The sequence below is a fragment of the Manis pentadactyla genome, chromosome Y (assembly GCF_030020395.1).
Source record: "Manis pentadactyla isolate mManPen7 chromosome Y, mManPen7.hap1, whole genome shotgun sequence".
In the NCBI taxonomy this organism is placed as follows: Eukaryota; Metazoa; Chordata; class Mammalia; order Pholidota; family Manidae; genus Manis; species Manis pentadactyla.
Window position 1 is genome coordinate 4,865,911 of NC_080039.1, and position 17,881 is coordinate 4,883,791.

At 35.3% G+C, this 17,881-nt stretch overlaps 1 pseudogene; it reads left to right on the forward strand.

The window, feature by feature from the left end:
* The window catches only part of LOC130682190 (putative bifunctional UDP-N-acetylglucosamine transferase and deubiquitinase ALG13), a 106,822-nt pseudogene that overhangs the window by 64,018 nt on the left and 24,923 nt on the right, over positions 1-17,881 (forward strand).

Consider the following 17,881-nt stretch of genomic DNA (forward strand, 5'->3'; position numbering starts at 1 on the left):
AGATAATTAAACATAGTTTATACAAAGGGTTTAGATACTGGTAAATGCCACAGCATGGGTGAACCTTGAAACTTCATGCCAAGTGAAAGAATCTAGTTACACAGGACTAAGTACTGTGTGATTCTATTTGAAGTACCCATAATATGTATATAGAGACAAAGTAGATAGTGGTTGCCTGGAATTGGTAGGGATAGGGGGATTAAAGGTTGATGGTAATGGGTGTGTGGGTTTCCTTTTGGGGTAATGAGAATGTTCTAAAATTTGGGTGGTGAATGCACAACTCTTAAGTATCCATTACATGCTTTGAATTGTATGTTTTGTGAATTTCAAAGCTGTTAAAATTACTAGTTTTAAATGTACAATTCAGTTTTTAGTAAATATATATAGAATTGTGCAAACATTACCACAAAACAGTTTTCAAATATTTCTATCACCCCAAAAGATCCTTTGTTCCTGTTTGTAGTTAATAACTATTTCCATCCCACACCAGGCAACCAGTGATTTTCTGTCTCTTCAGATTGGTCTGTTTGGTATATTTCATATGAGTGGAATCATGTATATTTTGGAATCACACTCCTTTTGCCTCTGGCTTCTTTTAATAAGGTTCCAGTTTCTGCATGTCCGTGCTAACACTTGTACTGTTTGTATTTATTATAGCCATCCTAGTGGGTGTGTAGTGATGTCTCACTGTGGCTTTAATTTGAATTTTCTTACTGACTAATGTTGAATATATTTTTACATGCTTAGTAGCCACTCCTGTATCTTTGGTAAATGTGTGGTAAAATTGCCCATTTTAAAAATTGTTATTGTTGACTTTTGAGAGTTCCTTATATATTTTGGCACAAACTTTTTTGTCAAATATGTGATATACAAATGTTTTCTTCCAGATGTGGCTTGTATTTTCATTCTAACAATGTAATTTTCAGAGCAGTTTTTAATTTTGACAAAGTCCAATCAATTTTTTATTACATTGTATTGAAGAAATCTGCCTAACTCAAGGTCCACAAGATTTTCTCCTATGCTTGTGTTTAAAAGTTTCAAAGTTCTACAGTTAGTTCTTTGATCCATGTGGAGTTAATTATTGTACAGGACATGAAGTGCAGGTTGAAGATCATTTTTTTTTCTTTTGCATATTGATGTCAATTATTCTAGCACATTTGATGAAACTACTATCATCTCTTATTGAACTGCTCTTGCACCTTTGTTAAAAATAAATTGACAGTATTTATGTGGGTCTCTTTGTGCTTTCTCTGTTTTAGTCTCTTTTTGCCTGCTTGTCTTTTTCTTCTCTTTGTTCCCTTCTCTCCTATTAGACTCTCTCTCCCTCTCCCAGTTTTCCCTGTTATCTTCCTCATGGTGAACTATGTTGATTAGTATTGATTGAAATTTTATATATACAGCTATAAATATGCAGAATTGTATTTTTCTCTTATTGGTACATTGGTAAAAAAAAATGTCAGAAATGATTAACTTTTTATTATAACCCTTAGTTTTTCTCAGGGAATTTGTGGCCTTAAAGAAAGATGGTGGTCCCTCTTCCCAAACCGTGTTTCAGAACTTTTGCAAAAAGAGTCATTTCCCCAGTGTTACAGTTCCTTTAAAAAAGAAATTAGTTACGGTAATATCAAATTGGTATGCTGAAGGGAGTCAAGAATTCACTCTTTTTTTCTAAAATGCCTATAGTTCATCCCTTAATTATAAGGTTGATTACTGACAGTTCTCCCCTAGGCGGCAGTCATGATTACTACCGGATCCACAGATACAAGAAAAAGTTTTCAAAAAGCAGCTTAATTTTGTAACTTCTCCAAAGCCAGCTTTGATCTATGTTTTTTAACACTTAAACAAATAAAGGAATTAGAATTTTGTATTTAAATAAAAACGAGAGACTTGACAATGAAATCAAGTAATACAAGTGACCAGTCCTGGCTTTGAACCCTAAAAAGCACAGTCATATTTTATTTTGGTTTTCTCAGAATCTAGTTTTTCCAAAAAGTGCCCTGATACATTGAAACATGTCTCTTACCTAGTTTCTTAGAATGTTTGTGGGCAACATGTTTCTTTCATGCTGCTTCAGTTGAAGTTTCCATTGTTTCCATTTGTTTGGAAACACCCTCTTTTGTATTTACTCTTTTTGTTAATGCTATACAATAGTTTGGAAATACTAGTTCAGAATTCTATCAGCATTTCCTAGCATAATTAAGGAATTTAGTTTCTGTGATGCTAGCAGATGGTTATTATTAACTGTGAGAATGAAATGAGATTACATAAACCCCATACCTGAAATCTCCAGCTGCTTGCTTTTGGCACTTTGCCTGAACTGTGATTTCTGCCCCTTCAGGTTAAGAGAGCCTTTCCCCCAACCACAGTCAGTTTATCTGTTTTTTAAGATGTTCTTAATATTAAATCTTACTAGTTCATTAGTTTCAGATTTTTTTTTCTCATCTCCATGAAACTATGGATAGAGCAGGGAACTTGGCAGAGACTGTTGTGGAAAATTTGGGCAGAGATATTAAAGCAATGTAATGTGGGCCAGGCTGTGTCATAACACACCTGAGCCTTATTGCAGACCTTTCTGCCTCCTGCAGCAGTTGCCTCGAGTTAAGAAGCAAACTCGGCTTCTTTTTGGTCCACGCTCAGCTGCTTAATGCATATTTCTCAACCTTGGGCTGATTGGATTAATGTTGCCCTTCCCCTAAAAGGTAGCTCTGCAAGTACCTTCCCCCTCCCACATCTTCTCAAGTCTAACTCTCTATACCTAGGAGCTTTGGCTCTTCCTCTTCTTTTCACAGGGTCGGGACTTGTCCTGGGCAAGCCAGCCCTTTGCTTCTCCTGCTCCTGAGAAATGCCAAGATTCTACAGCGCTGACTCCCAGCTGCCTTCTCATACCTAGACTTTGGGCTGCTTTCCAGATACCTGCATAAGCAAGCCCTTGTCACTGCTACCCATTCCTACCTGCACCCTTTTTCCTCTTTGCCACCCTGTTCCTTTGTCCTTCCCTCCCACCTCCACCCTCTCGTGCACAATGTATAAAAGATGGGAAAAGTACTACGGCCAGAAGTCTCTGAGAGAGGCATCAATGGATGAATATTTAGGCAGCTTAGGGCTGTTTCGGAAGCTGACTGCCAAGGATGCCTCTTGCCTCTTTCGGGCTATTTCGGAGCAGGTAAAAGGAAAACAAATGTGTCTTCCCTATACTGAGTTTTCAGAGTTTGAGACATGGCATGGTACTGTAGCTAGAAGACCTGTAGCCCACCAGAACAAAACTCCCTTATCCCTTCCCTAGTTAAAACATCAGGTCTATAAGCCAATTATTACCTTGCTGTGTGCCTTTACTCGTTAGTCCAAATCTATTGCTTACTTTTGCTATCTTAACTTTTCTAAGTGCCACTTTGGAATGTAATGAAGAATGGGGTTAAACAATATTTTGAAGTGTATCTTGATCCTTTTCAGCAACGTTCCACTTCTTCGAAATTTTATGCCTAAGGAAAAATTTATAGGCTGTTCCCTGACAGAGTAGAAAAGCAGGGGGTGGGGGCATTGACAGAATCATCTCCCCTCATTCTCACTAAAGGAATCACAGATTTTAGTGAGGACTTAATTTCCTAATTTCCTACATATGTTCTGATTAAGGGGTAATGAAGTGTCCAGTTCACAGTCTTAATTTAGAAGCTTCTGTGTCAAATTATTGCTGACAGCTGGTCTTTCTCTTTTTTTAGTTGTTTTGCAGCCAGGTCCATCATTTGGAAATCAGGAAGGCTTGTGTTTCATATATGAGAGAAAATCCACAACCTTTTGAGTCTGTAAGTAGAAATACATACCCAAGGGAGAGTTGTGGATAGAGTATATAGCAGGTGGGAAATGAATTTTGAGCTTCTATGTATGAAAATTGTATCATTCTCTCAGTAGCAAATATTTAATTTCCAGCTGGCTTCCTTCCCCCTGGCTAGCCATGCTTCTGGACCTCCTTCTGTAATTAGATTGTTTTGTACTCCAGTTAAAAATTGAGAAGAAACAGTTAATCTGTATACTTCCAACTACTTCTCCCCCACACACCAAAAATTCCCCAAAAGTTAACATTTTGACTGCTGTTTTTTATTATCCATACCACTGTTTTCTTGCACAATTAATCATAGTTCACAGAGGTTTGGCTATGTAAGTGTATATTTAAAAATATGTACAAATACAAACCTCCTGTGCAGTAATTCTGTGCACAATGCCCTTCGGCCAGCCAACTTAATCTTATAAAACTTAATTGTAAGGAAACTAAATTAGGAAACCTATTATCATGTGACGAATTGGTAATTGAAGCACTGTCACTAATGATTGACTTTTAAAACAACTTAGAAGACCTCTTTGTGTATGTTGAAGCGTTTGAATTCTTGGAACAAAATAAGGTTTTATCAAGGTGTTTTTTGAATTGTGTCTTTTGTGTGGTTGTTGGGTGTTGTGTTTTTTTTTTTTTTTTTACTGTGTTTAGCTTTTCCAGTACTATTTGTTTTCTTCCGACTATATTTTGGGTATTTGCCTGCTGTTCGAGGTTTACTCTTAATTTTCTCAACAGGTTTTGGTGAATTTTAACACTACATAAAGGCTTTTTTACTTTAAAGCTTATTACCTTGAAATTAATTACAATCTTCACCCCACCTGGGGAAGGATTATTCCTGAAATTACTTGAAGTGCAAGACGATGGTGTAAAGCAGTGTATCTCAAGTACTCTTGTGCCTACAAATCACCTGGGGATTTTGTTAAAATACAGATTCTGATTCAGTAGGTCTGAGCAGGGCCCATAATTTCTGCATAGTTAAACTCCCAAGTGATGTTTGCTGTTGTTTGTGCATGGCATTTTGAGTAACAGAGATGTGTGTAAAATTTTAAAACTATGAGGATGAATCTCCAAATAATTATGCCAAGTGCAAGAAGCCAGAACCACCCTCCCACCAAAGTACATATCATACAATTTCCTTTATATAAAACTCTAGAAAATGCAAACCAGTCTATTGTGACAGAAAGCAGATCAGTGATTGCTTGTGGGTCGGTGGGGCTAAAGAGGGGCACAAGGAAACTTGATATTCACTATCAAGATAATCATGGTGGTTTGACATGACATGACTGCGTACATATGTCAAAACTTAACTGCATGTAAATATTTGCAGTTCATATGTCAGTTGTACTTCAAAAAGTTGTTAAAAGGGTTTGAGGAAAAATTAAAATTTGATTTCACATCTTGTGATATATTTTCATGGAACTAGTCATATATAGTCCTTGAATTTTTATTTTTATTTAGGTACTTTACATACAGTAAAATTGGCCATTTTAAGTTGAGTGTTACTAGTTTTGGCAATAATATGCAGTCATATAACTGCCACTGTAATCAAGATACTGAACAATTCCATCACCCCAGAAAGTTGCCTTGTGCCCTGGGCTTTTTTGAAATAAATTTCCTTTAAGATTCCTCAGTTTAACTTGGTAAATGCATGTCTCCTGTCAAGTATGAAATTATTCTAATTATTTGGCTTGCTTGATTCATGAAAATTGTCAGGTTACTTAAATAGGAATTTCAAAACTAAAAGGCATACTATTGGATGAAATGCACAGGTAGGTGAATAAGCCAGGATCAGTTCCGAAGATAATTGTATAGTCCATCTTTTCTCCTCTCAAAACTTTGTGTATGTGCAAATCTTCTTGAGATGCTGTGCAAAGTCGTAATTTAATACTGAGATTGTTGATTTGAACAAAAATCCACTGGGGGATAATATTGCAGAATACGATCAGATTTCGGTAATAAAATGTAATTGGTTAAGTCAAGATTTTTTTTATTTTTGAAGTACGTAGAGGGATCTTTTGAGAAATACCTGGAACAGTTGGGAGATCCCAAGGTAAGATCAAATATGGGGGTTTACACTTTTCAGAGTATTTGGAATAGTAACCTAAGTATTCATTCAGCTGTGTCACTTTAGCTAGACTCAACCTGTTTTCTTAAGTAGCTAGCTGATTTGAATCAAATAGTTCTTGCAAAAGTTTGGAGACTGGCTACAGACCTATTGTTTTGTGTCGAATAATGAGAATTCTGTGTTAAGAATTTTATCATCCATAGACTAGTAAAAGAGTACACACTGGGAACAGGACAAGCCTAAGCCTTTTCACTCTAATCGGGGAGGGGGAATGGTAATGAATGTTACTAGGAGGTTGTTACTTAGAACTCTTCTGATGTGTAGTTATCTTTTTTTGTGTGGGAGTAAGATCCACAAACACATTTATTTAAAAATAATTTATGTGATTAGTTCCATAGTTGTGGACTTAAAACACTTGTACTAAATACCCTGCTGACTTCATATTCGTACACTAATTCCATTTTTATTGTGCCTTTTAAATCTTCCATATTAATTGTCCTTGTTAATACCTAACTAAGGTTGTCTTTAGGTCTATTTTTTTCAGACTAAGTTTATGTTAATGATTAACTATCACAATATCCTAAGCCTCAAAGCAAGTTATAGAAGTTCTTCGTCTAAAGTAGTGTGCTAAGTATCTAGAAAAACAATTGTTAAACTTGGAAAAACTACCTCCTAGCAGCAGAACATTTTTAAAACTTTATGCACTATTTATGTTTAGGAAAGTGCTGGCCAGCTGGAAATAAGGGCTCTTTCTCTAATTTATAAGTAAGTTGAACCTCCTTTTTTCAAAAAGAGAAAGTGTGTGTATGTGTGTGTAAGATTTTTATTAAAGTCCCCTTAGTATTGGGAAAATTTGAGATTTGATGTATCGATATATAGAATGAAGAGACCTAAGGAAAGTCAGTTGGTACAATTTTGGGGTGGAGAACCTCTAGCATTGTGTACATTTGAATGGAAGAATAAAGGACTTTAAGAACTGCTGGTATTATTCCTGTCGAAAATCAGAATATTTATCTTAGAATTTTTATGTGTTTAACTTTGTGCCTCTTTTGCTTGCATCCTCAATGGAACAGTATCACTTCTAAAATAAATTGGTTCTTAAGGACAAAAATATTAGATATTACAATGATGGTTTGTGGTTCTTCAAAGAATTACAATACGTAAGTGTACAGTGTATCTGGTATTAAAATTTCGTAGGGAAATTAAGAAAAGCCTAAAAAGGCTTTTTAGGGAGGTGATAATGGGAAATTTGAGAAACACTGCCCTACTGCTTTTGCAAGTTCTATTTTGGTCTTTAGAACTGTAAAAGCATTTTTGAAAGCTGTGCGATTTTGAAAAATAGCTACATAATGTAGGTTAGAGGTGTGGAAATCTTGTTCATTTGAGAAGTTTAATCTGTTTTGACTCCTTAAAAATTTTTAAGATGATGAGATGGCATAAACTTTGGTAGGGTTAGAACCCTCTTCTGGGGAGTTGTTCAAGTTAGTATTTTGCAATCTTCTCCTTTCTTAGTTAAGTCCAGCAATAAGTAGTATTGAAGAGGCATTGGGCAGGCTGATGTCAGTTGTTGGCTTTTAACTCACTGGCACCCGGCTTGTAAATTGGCTTGCTTCTGTTTTTGTGTGACCCTCAGGCTAAGAATGCTTTAAAAATTTCTTTAAATGGTTAAGAAATCAGAAGACTATTTCATGGCATGTTAAAATTTCATGAAATTCAAATTTCAGTCTGCATAAAAATAGTTTTATTGGGACACAGTTATCTGCGTTTGTGCATTGTCTCTGTCTGCTTTCAGAGCTACAATGTCAAAGTTAAACCATATGGCATGCAAAAACTGAAATGCGTAGTGTCTGGTGTTTACCAAGAAAAAATTTGTCGACCCCTACCTTAAATAAATGGGAGCCCCGAAAACTCGAAAACCTACATACACTTGTTAATCTTCTTTGCTCTTTCTCCCATGTTAAGATACATATATTAAGCAATCCACTGGACTTGACCTACCTCAATTTAGCATTCTTTAGTCTTTTAAACATTTGGATTATTTTATATAAATGAAATATGCAGTTTAAAAGCACAAATACTTGTTCTTACAAGTTTCTCATTTATATACTAAGTTACCTGTTCTCGCCCACCATTGTTTTCTATTCATGTAGACGGGATTTCATTCTTTATCGCTATCCCAGAAAGCCTCCAATTTATGTCACAGATAACGGCTATGAAGACAAGGTAAGAAGATGAGTGAGTGTTTACTAAAATAAACTGAATGATACTGCTGGCTTACCAGGGCATAGGAAATCCTTTTTTTTTTTTACCTAATTAATGGAAAAAATAAGCATAGTCTAAATGAGAATTTTCTCTGCTACCAGCCTTTTCCTCTCCAGTCAGTCCTCCAACCTTAGTATACCATGCTTCCAGATAGTTTTCCTTTGTATCTCAAATGTCAATTCTCTTGAAACTTTCCCAGCTCCCCTGGAGTTATTTCCTCCCTTTGATTTCCTCTAACATGACCTGAAGTAATTATAATATTTATCACATTGTATTGTTTTCATTTCTACGTTCTCATTAGTCTGAAGAGTGTGCTACTACTGACCAGTAGGTTGCTTGGAAAATAGTAGGTTGTTTTGTTGGCTGAGAACTCTCAACAGGTAAACAAATTGCTCTTCAGCATACAATTTTTATTTCAAGAAGATTTTAAGAAAAGCCTTTTATCCAGATTATTTGATTAGTAAATATAGACTGCACAGTATTTGAGTTTTGTAAGTTGTTTCGTTCCATGGAGCAAAATTCAGGCAACATTTTTATTATGGTGAGAGAAGACTAGACACTGAGAGAACTGTTAAGATGTTTAAGTAACCTAGATAAAAGATGTGAACTACACAAATGGCATTAGGAATAGGGGAAGACCAAGTGGGCTGCAAGAGATAATTTGGAAAATAAGTATAAATTGGGGCGCATTGTTTTACTAATGGTACTTCCATCTGTTTTACTCAGCAAACATTAATCCAATGTAGTGTACCATACACTTTACTGGGCTTTGGGGATACCAAAGTAAATACAACAAAATCCTTGCCAGGGGTCTTAAGGGGTTATCAAGACAGACATGTAATAGTTAACTACAGCAAAGTAATATGTTTTATAAAGAAGTATGTACAAAGAGCATAGGAAAAAAAGCCCTTCACTCTGCTTGAGTTTAGAAAGTTTCATGGTGGTAGTGACATTTATGGGGAATACCAAAAAATGAATCCAACAAGTATGAAGGCAATCTATTTAGAGGAAACATATGCAAAGGAATGGAAGCAAGAGATCCTTTGGGACTCAAATAATTGGGTGGGGAGAGGTCAATGCTGAAAAGACAGGCTAGAGTTACATGAGGGGTGTTAGAGAAGAATTTGGCTTTTTATTGTACAGAATAGTCAATTGAAGTTTTCTTCTACTATTTTATTATTGAGCTTTTAAAACATACAGAAAACCTAAAAGTATTTTACAGTGAGCATCCATATACTCACCACCTAGTCTGCTGTCAGTATTTGGTTTCCTTGTTTATCATATATCTATCCCATCTCTGTTTACCAGTCCATCTTAATTTTTGGTGTCTGAAATGTACTTTGAAATACATCAGTACAGGTGCCCCTGAACAGTTTTTAAACAAAGGTGTGACATAGTCTGAATTGTTTGAAGAAGAGGAGTGTTATCTTTTTTTATTTTAGCAATTTTACACAGCATTGCCTGAGGAGATTTAGACATTTAGATCTTTATTAGGACGCTTTAGACCTGCAATTCATCTTTTCCCTGGACATTTTATTCTGAAAGTTTTCATATAGAGAAAAGTTTTGAAAGAGTTGAGTAGTGAATATCCATATACCCAGCCCTTAGTCCCTACAGTTACACAGCTCCATTTTCAAATGAGTCCTATACATCTTAGAGATATTACTGAACTAATTAAGGGGAAAGCATCATACATTGGGAGCCATGATACTACAAAAATGCAAGGTCTTTTGAGTATGCAGCCATGAGAATAGCATGTATAAATCTCATCCTTGAGCTGATGAGACTCTTATTAGCTTATAGAGAGAGAGCTAATACTTACCAGCATTTGTGTATTTACATGCAAAGGATTGTGTATATATGTCTAATTTGGGAGTGTTTAAGTGTGTTTGTTCATACTGAAACTTAAGAATGGAAAAGCCAGGTGGCAGCAGAGTATTTTTGTTAGGTGACACCTTGATTTGCCTTAAACTTGTACTGTATTTCATTTTAGGCTCTTAAGATTTGTGTTTGAATTGTTTGGGTTTTCAAAAATGACTATCACAGACAGTGAGCATTATCAGTGAGCCTTCCATAAAATATATTCTAGAGCAAATTCTCAAATAAATGCCTAATGGTCACCTTGGTTCCTTTCATCGTCTATATTGACTTAAGTCTGTATTTCACATAGTTATCCAGTATCAGAGAAAATGCTACTGGAAACTAGCCATCTTCACTCAGCCTATTCGTCTATCTAGAAAGAATAGAAATAAATTAATATATTAAAAACGAAATAAAACTTAAACCTGGGCATGTAGAGTAAGAAATCAAATACCCGTTCATGCTCTTAAATCTCATGCTTTAAACTAGTTTGGGTGGGTATCCCTCTGTATCGTTCTCTTTGCATTTATTTTCTAAATGTAGATGGGCTCAACTTAACATTCTGTTACTTGTTCTTTTCAAATATCTATCCTCATCAATAATGCAGATCTACTTCATTTTTTCACTACTTTATTGCCATTACATCCCACCCGCCTACCCCCAACAGACAGACCACCCACAAGTTTATATGAACGAATTATTTTATGTTGGGATACCACCAAGAACATGAAAGCCATCATGCCTAGTTTTGCCTCTTCTGTCAAAATTGAACTCATTGCTACTTGAATAGAGAAATTGTACAGTCATCTTTCTTCTTTCCTGCTTGTTCATCAGTTTTGGAACTGGCAACGTTTTTATTATGTTTTATTAGTTTATTATGTTTAGTTTTATTGTAACTACTCCTTAACAACTACCGTCAGTTATTAACCTTTCTTAGTTTGAGTTCCCAGTTCTAGTCCAAAATACAGAGGCTTCTCTGCTCAAATTTGCTTACTGTTCCTTGTGGATTAAAAAACTCCTCTTAAATGTAAATACCCCTGGGGGTGGGTAAAACTTAAAAAGTTAAACTTTTCTGTGAGTAACTTTAGCGTGACACTTGCCCTCAGTTCTCTGAATTGGATTATACTGTTGGGATTAAAGTTGTGATCTCAAACAAAAGGCTAGGGAAGAATAAAAAATCTAGAATCAGAGAATTTGATTATTGGGAGAAGTTTGCCCAGGGTAGTGTAAGAAGGTAGAAAAAAAGTAAAAAAGAAAAATAATAAAAGAGTAAAAAATTAAAAAGATTAATTTTCTGCCAAGGAACTTTGGTGGCAACATCTTCCCATAGAATCACCTTTGGTACTTCAGGTTGCTGATAACCAGAGATATCTTCAAATTAGGCTAAATCACTAAGGATTACATCTCTTACACAAGACACAGGGTTTTGAGCAAAAATTCAAAAAGGTTTTGGAGCAGTTTATAAACATATTTCCTCACATGGAACTAGGGAGCATTTTTACTGAAATAATTTGGTTAGGGAACATGGCCTTTGAATTGGTGTTTGGAAAAACTAGAAGACAAAGGAATCAACTAAGAAATTAACTCATTCTTTAGCCATCTCAGTGCCTTAATTCATTAAGGAAGTCTCTTTAGTAGTATTGATAGCTTGGTGTATTGCTATTTGATACAGTGGAAAACATATTTAATAAAACTGAAGTCCATTCCCAATCCCCCATACTGTGGGTTTGGGGTATTTGAGTATTTGACCTAATTTTTCCAGTCATTTTTAGAAGTTAAGCTAAGTCTTTTAACTTCTGGTAGGCTTTCTGTTTTATTTACCCAATTTGTAGAAGTTCCCATGTTTTGCAAATCTGTACATCAATACTTGTTTCTTGTATTTACAAGAATGTGATCGAGGCTTACAGTGAAGTCTGAGCAGGGGTTTTAATTTTAACCTCGGCATTTAAAAGTCACTGTCAGGAAAATCTCTGAGGTATAGCTTGCATTTATCTATATGTAAATTTCAAAAATCACTTTTCTTCAGCTTTATTGAGATACAATTGGCACATTATGCAAGATGAAATAAGAGACAAACACTGTATGATATCACTCATATGTATAATTTAGAAATCATTGTTTTTAAAAAGACATCAGTTTCTGATTAGCAACTTAATTTCAAGTAGTTATGGTTGTAAGATGTGTAACATTCACTTAATTGTTGTGTGTGTGGTTTTTTTCTTCAGATTCTACTCTGCTCTTCAAGTAATGGGCATTATGATTCAGTATACTCAAAACAGTTTCAGTCAAGTGCTGCTGTTTGCCAAGGTACTTGAAGACTTTATAAATGTTTTGGTGTGATTTCAGGTGATTTGTTGGCCATCTTTAAATTGAAGGACCCACCATGAATAGCTCTTTTAAAACCCTGTTGATACCTATTGAATTTGTATACTGGTTAATAGCTGTTTACATTGTTATAAAACCACCTTATTTTGATAATTTGCATTTTGGTCATTTCTTCCTTTAGCTGTATTGTATGAAATTCTCTATAAAGATGTGTTTGTTTTGGATGAAGAAGAGTTGAAGACTGCAGTTCAATTGTTTCGAAGTAGTTCCAAAAAGAACAGAAACAATGTGACTGGCAGTGAGGATGACCTTATTGACTACAGGAGTTCAACTCAGGATAGGTAATAAGGGGAAAGGGGAAGTCAATCACAAGATCGTTGATGTTCATGTTTCTATGCATCATCATTTGAAAGTGGAAGGGACCTGGAAGCTTATGCCTTAGACAACACATATGAATGTAGGTATATGTGTGTTTATAAGGATATACATTTTTTTTAATGGGGAAAGAGAAGTTTTACCAAAAAGATAGCCTGTACTGTGAGTTGCTCAGGCTTTGGGGTGTTCGGTGCAAGTTGGAATCTATTTTTTTTTTTTTTGCTAGAAGAGACTTTAGAACTATCAAATCCCATGATTCTCAAACTTCAGTTGTATACAAATTGTTTAGGGTGCTTGTTAGAAAGGCAGATTCTGGGGCCTACCTTCACAAAATTTGATGTCAGAGTGAAGTTAAGAATCTGCTTCTTTAACAAGTACACCCAAGTATTCAGATGTAGGTAAACTGTGGACCACATATTGACAAAAAACTGATTCAGAACCAGCCCCATCGTTCTTTAGAAGGTAACTGAGGTTCAGAGTGGTTACTTGACACACGTCCATCTAGTAAAGAATCTCTCAGGCTAACACAAGTTTTAGAAGCTTTTGAGTATCTGCTTTTGGTACCCCTAAGGATGTAGATTGTGGCAGCTATTAAACAGATTTAGTCAAAAACTTACATTTAAAATTGTAGTTTTCTATTCTTGATTCCTAGTTCTGTCTGGAAATTCAGATAGGTTTGGCTCCAGTAAGGTATCACATTGTCTTTTTGTCATACAGTTGTATTTCTAGGATGTTTAATGCTTGCAATTATTTTCTTTTTTTGGTAGAAGAGGGTTTTCTTGGGTGTTTTTTTTTTTAAAGCTTATATGGGAATGCAGGAGGTAGCTGCCATATATCAGGGTAAAAGTTTCTTTTCACTGATTTTGTCTTAAGGGCTTCAGGCTTACAGAAACTACAGTAGTAGGAAGTCAAGGTATATTAGTTATCTATTGCGTAGCAATATTACCACAAACTCAGCAGCTTAGAATAACACACTTATCTCTCAATTTATGTGGGTTAGGAGTCTGGGTATAGCTTATCTGGGTTTTCTGCTTAGGGTCTCACTCTAGTATGCAATGAGGATGTTAGTATTGAGTTCTTACCTGGAGTTTTGACTGGGGAAGGATCCACTTCCCTACTCACATGGTTCTTGGCAGCATTCCGTTCCTTTCAGCTGTAGGACTAAGATTTTTTTTCTGGCTGTCAGCTAGAGGTAACCCTCAGCTCTTTACTACATGGGGCTGGAGAACATGGCTACTTGTTTTCTTAGAGTCATAGAGCTACCAGCAACATAGTCATTACATTCTTATGTTAATGTAATGATACACATCCTATTGGTTAGAAGCAAACTTAGGAAGAGGGGAATCACAGAAGGGCATGATTATAGGGGCCATCTTTAGAGTGTTTCCCCACAGGGGGTATGAAATATAGGAGGTAATCTGCTGAGTATACTTTCAGAAAGGAAGCATAAAGGTAAATGTTGGGGTGAAAAAGTATTTGCCTCATTTTTAGAACTGAGCTACTTTAACCGCTAGGTGGTGCTACAGATGTCAGGCTTAAGACTTCTTAGCTTCTGCATTTATATAAAGCTCTTTGTTCTAAATCTTTTTAATTAGGACTGAAGAGTTAGGTGCCTGCTGCGATGCTGAAAATATGCCAGAGGAGTACAGTGAAGGAACAGATGAAGCAAAGGTTTGAGATTTTCTAGGGCAAAGAAATTTCATATTCTTGGCATATGGCATCATAACTTAAACTAGTTAAGGTCAAATAAGTCCATCCTAGTTAAATGGGGTGATGGAAGAGTTGATGTTTTCCTTTGTGGAAGTCTTAATCTGAAAATGTAAAATACATGCTTAATTGTTCTCTCTATTTCTATTCTTCAGGAGTTGTAGATTTTTTTTCAAAGTAAACCAAACCCTTGATAAATTTCAGCTCTTTTCATGTTACATTACAAACCCAATAGATAATTAGTTTGTAATCAGTCTTCTGATGCTAAGGTTTCTTTTTGTCATTAAAAATATAATAACCCTGTTCTGCAAAGAAAATAGTTGATAACCATGGTTGAAGAAACAGGAAAAATGTTACCATCTGTATAGGCATAAAATCAAGCAAACCTTCCATTTGAAGCTAGCTATGTAGGACATTATTACAGTAATCACTGTGCATGCTTCAAGTGCTGATAATTTGCAGAAAGAATTGAACATAGTGAAATTCTCAGAAGTAGAAGAGTAGAAGAAGGTAATTCCTTTGGAAATCATAACAAATTTTGATGAAAGCAAACTTTTCAGATTTTTTCCCAGCGATTTTAGGGTATAGAAACACTTGCACCTCTGTGTGCATATCAAGATGAGACTCGTTGAATATTTGTGACTGAATCTTTAATGCTGGTCTGTATTGCATTGATTTATATATGTCATGTCTTGAGCTGTTGGCTGCTTTAGACAAAATTTCCCTTCTGCAGTCTTTTTAGATCATTTGCATAACTGCTTCTTTAGTCTCCTCACCTTTCAGATGCAATAAATAAAATTTATTTTCGCATACATTTATTCTTTTAATAAAGAAGGAAAGGAAGCCATATGTACAAATTTTTTTTAAAAAAAGAAAAGGAAGGAAAAGAACCTAATTCTTCCTTCTTCATAGAAGGAAGACTTAAGCTAAGGATGGGGAGTTTGTAGCATGATAATTTTTATTTTAGTCTCTAGGAAACCAGTCAAAGATGCCCTTCCCCTACAAGGTGCTCAAAGCCCTGGATCCAGAAATCTATCATAATGTAGAATTTGATGTTTGGTTGGACAGCATAAAAGGTAATGACATGTCAACAGAATACTTTTGAATCCTGACAGATCCAGGAGAATAATTTCGCAGATTGTTTCTAACAAGAGATGTTATTAGATGTCAATGTACTGTTATGTTAAAAAAAACCAGCCTGGGACTTTTTAGCTTAATACATGGTTTAAATCTAAAGAGGAAACAAATAAACTTAGAAGTGAGGATGGATCTTAGAATCTGATGTTTATCTGGGACATCAACTTTGCAAAGACTGTGTGGTGATAGTTTGTAGGTAGCTAGGACTACCAGACACTTAAAACTGGAAATAAGCTTATTTAAATTGTTAAGACTTCCCTCATTAATAATACATCAGATGTCTGCAAACCATGGCCTGTGGACCGAATCTGACCTGCCACCTGTTTTTATGTGTTCCATGAGATAAGAATGGTCTCTATATTTTTAAGTGGCAGAAAAACTTGAAAGAACAGTGTATTGTGACACATGAAAATTAAATGAAATTTAGATTTCAGTATCCAAATTTCAGTGACAGCGTTGAGTAGCTGGAACAGTCTTTGTGGCCCACAGAGGTTAAAACATTTACTATGTGGCTTTTTACAGAGAAAGGTTGCCAACCCTTAAAATAGGTCATTGTTTTCTCCTTTTTAGGTAACTAAGTTGATCAAAGTAAGCCTTAAGTTCTGCCTTCAAGGTAGCCCTTAATGTTTAATATTCAACAACTTGAACTTTGCTGAACCTAGCTATTGTTAACAATCTAGAATGAGGTTATGACCTCATGGAACACAAAGTGTTGTTAACAATAAGAGACTACTTGAGGAAGCTGTGTAGTGATACTTTTTTTTACCTTTATTTTTTAATTGAGGTGTGTTACTTTTAAATGGTACCTTCTTGGTGTTTGACCAATTCTAAGATTACAACCTCCAGTTTTCACCTATTTGTGTTTTGTAGAACAAAAATATTCTGGCAGGTCTCCTTAAATTGATTTAGAGAAAAACCCATGAAGAGGAATAGTATGACTCATTAAAACTTTTTTAAAAGAAACTTAGCTTATAGTGGTAGCATTATCAAAGACCCTGATAAAATTTACAAAATCAAATGATGTAGAGCACTTGAGCTTGAATCTTCATTTTCTCTTAATAGAACTTCAAAAACTGAATTACATGGAGTATGCTGGGAGACTGTACTTTTTGGGAGACAAGTGTCAGGTTAGTTCTTTCTTTAAAGAATTAGTAATATGTTTTTCCAAATAATCTGTGGCTTTAGTTATTAATATAAAGTTTAGAAAACTAATTTACAAAGTGCTAGAAAAATGTGCCTTCTAATGTTTGTGTTAAATTTTAATTACACATGTTTGTGATTACATATAAGGCTCTTTCAGCATGTGCTGCCTCCATTGAACCAGACTGCCAGTGTTGATTATCAACTGGTTTAATAAGTACACGTCTGAACTCCATTTGGGAGAACTGATCTTTTTATTTGGCAGAAGCCAGATAATGTCTACCAACCTGAGACTAGATATATTCTTACTGTCTCTTCCCATTTCAGGTTCACTTGGATTCAGGTGGAAGATACTATAATGCTTATATTCAGGAAGTTGGAAATGAGAACAGTTCAGTAACAGTCTTCATTGAAGAACTGGCAGAAAAGTGAGAATATAAAAAGTTGTTGAATTACCAAAATCTTTGGCTCTTGATGCTTTTTTGTTGAGAATTCCCAGCATGCTAGTAAAAGAACCCAAGTTATATCTGGTAGAAGCTTAAGATAACTTACTTCAAATTGTAAAAGCATATCCTGAAGTGTATGATGTTTCAGTATACGTACTTGTATAAAAGTTTCCAAATCCTAGGCATTAGCAAACTTATTAGGAATATTAATACAACAGAATTCTGGTATAAACCTGTTCAGATGAATTAGAAAGCTGCTTTGCTAACTGAGCCTCTGCCAGTTGAGAACATTAAATTAGTTTATGCTGTCCTAACAACCAAAGAAATCTCAGGCTTAAACCAATAATGTTCATTTCTTGTTTAGCATGGTTACAGTCTGTCAGCAAAGAGGACCCAGTCCAGTAAAGTCTCTATCTAGGCCTATGTTTCCATGATCACAGTTAGGGAATGAGACCATGACAAATCATTTGAATGTTCTTCAGGTATCTGCTCACATTTTATAGGCTAAAGTGGGTTACACAGATGAGCCTGAAGTCAGTGGGGGTGGGAAAATATAATCATCTTCCAAGGAGAGGGAACAAGTATTTGTAAACTTTATATCACAATCTCTCCTCTGGAACAGGATACATGCTATAAATAGCTATGAAATTGTACAAACTATTGTTAGATTTTCTAGTCTGAATAGAAAACCTTAACGGATAGCTAGTGTCAATGGTTTAAGAGGAATACACTTGAAAA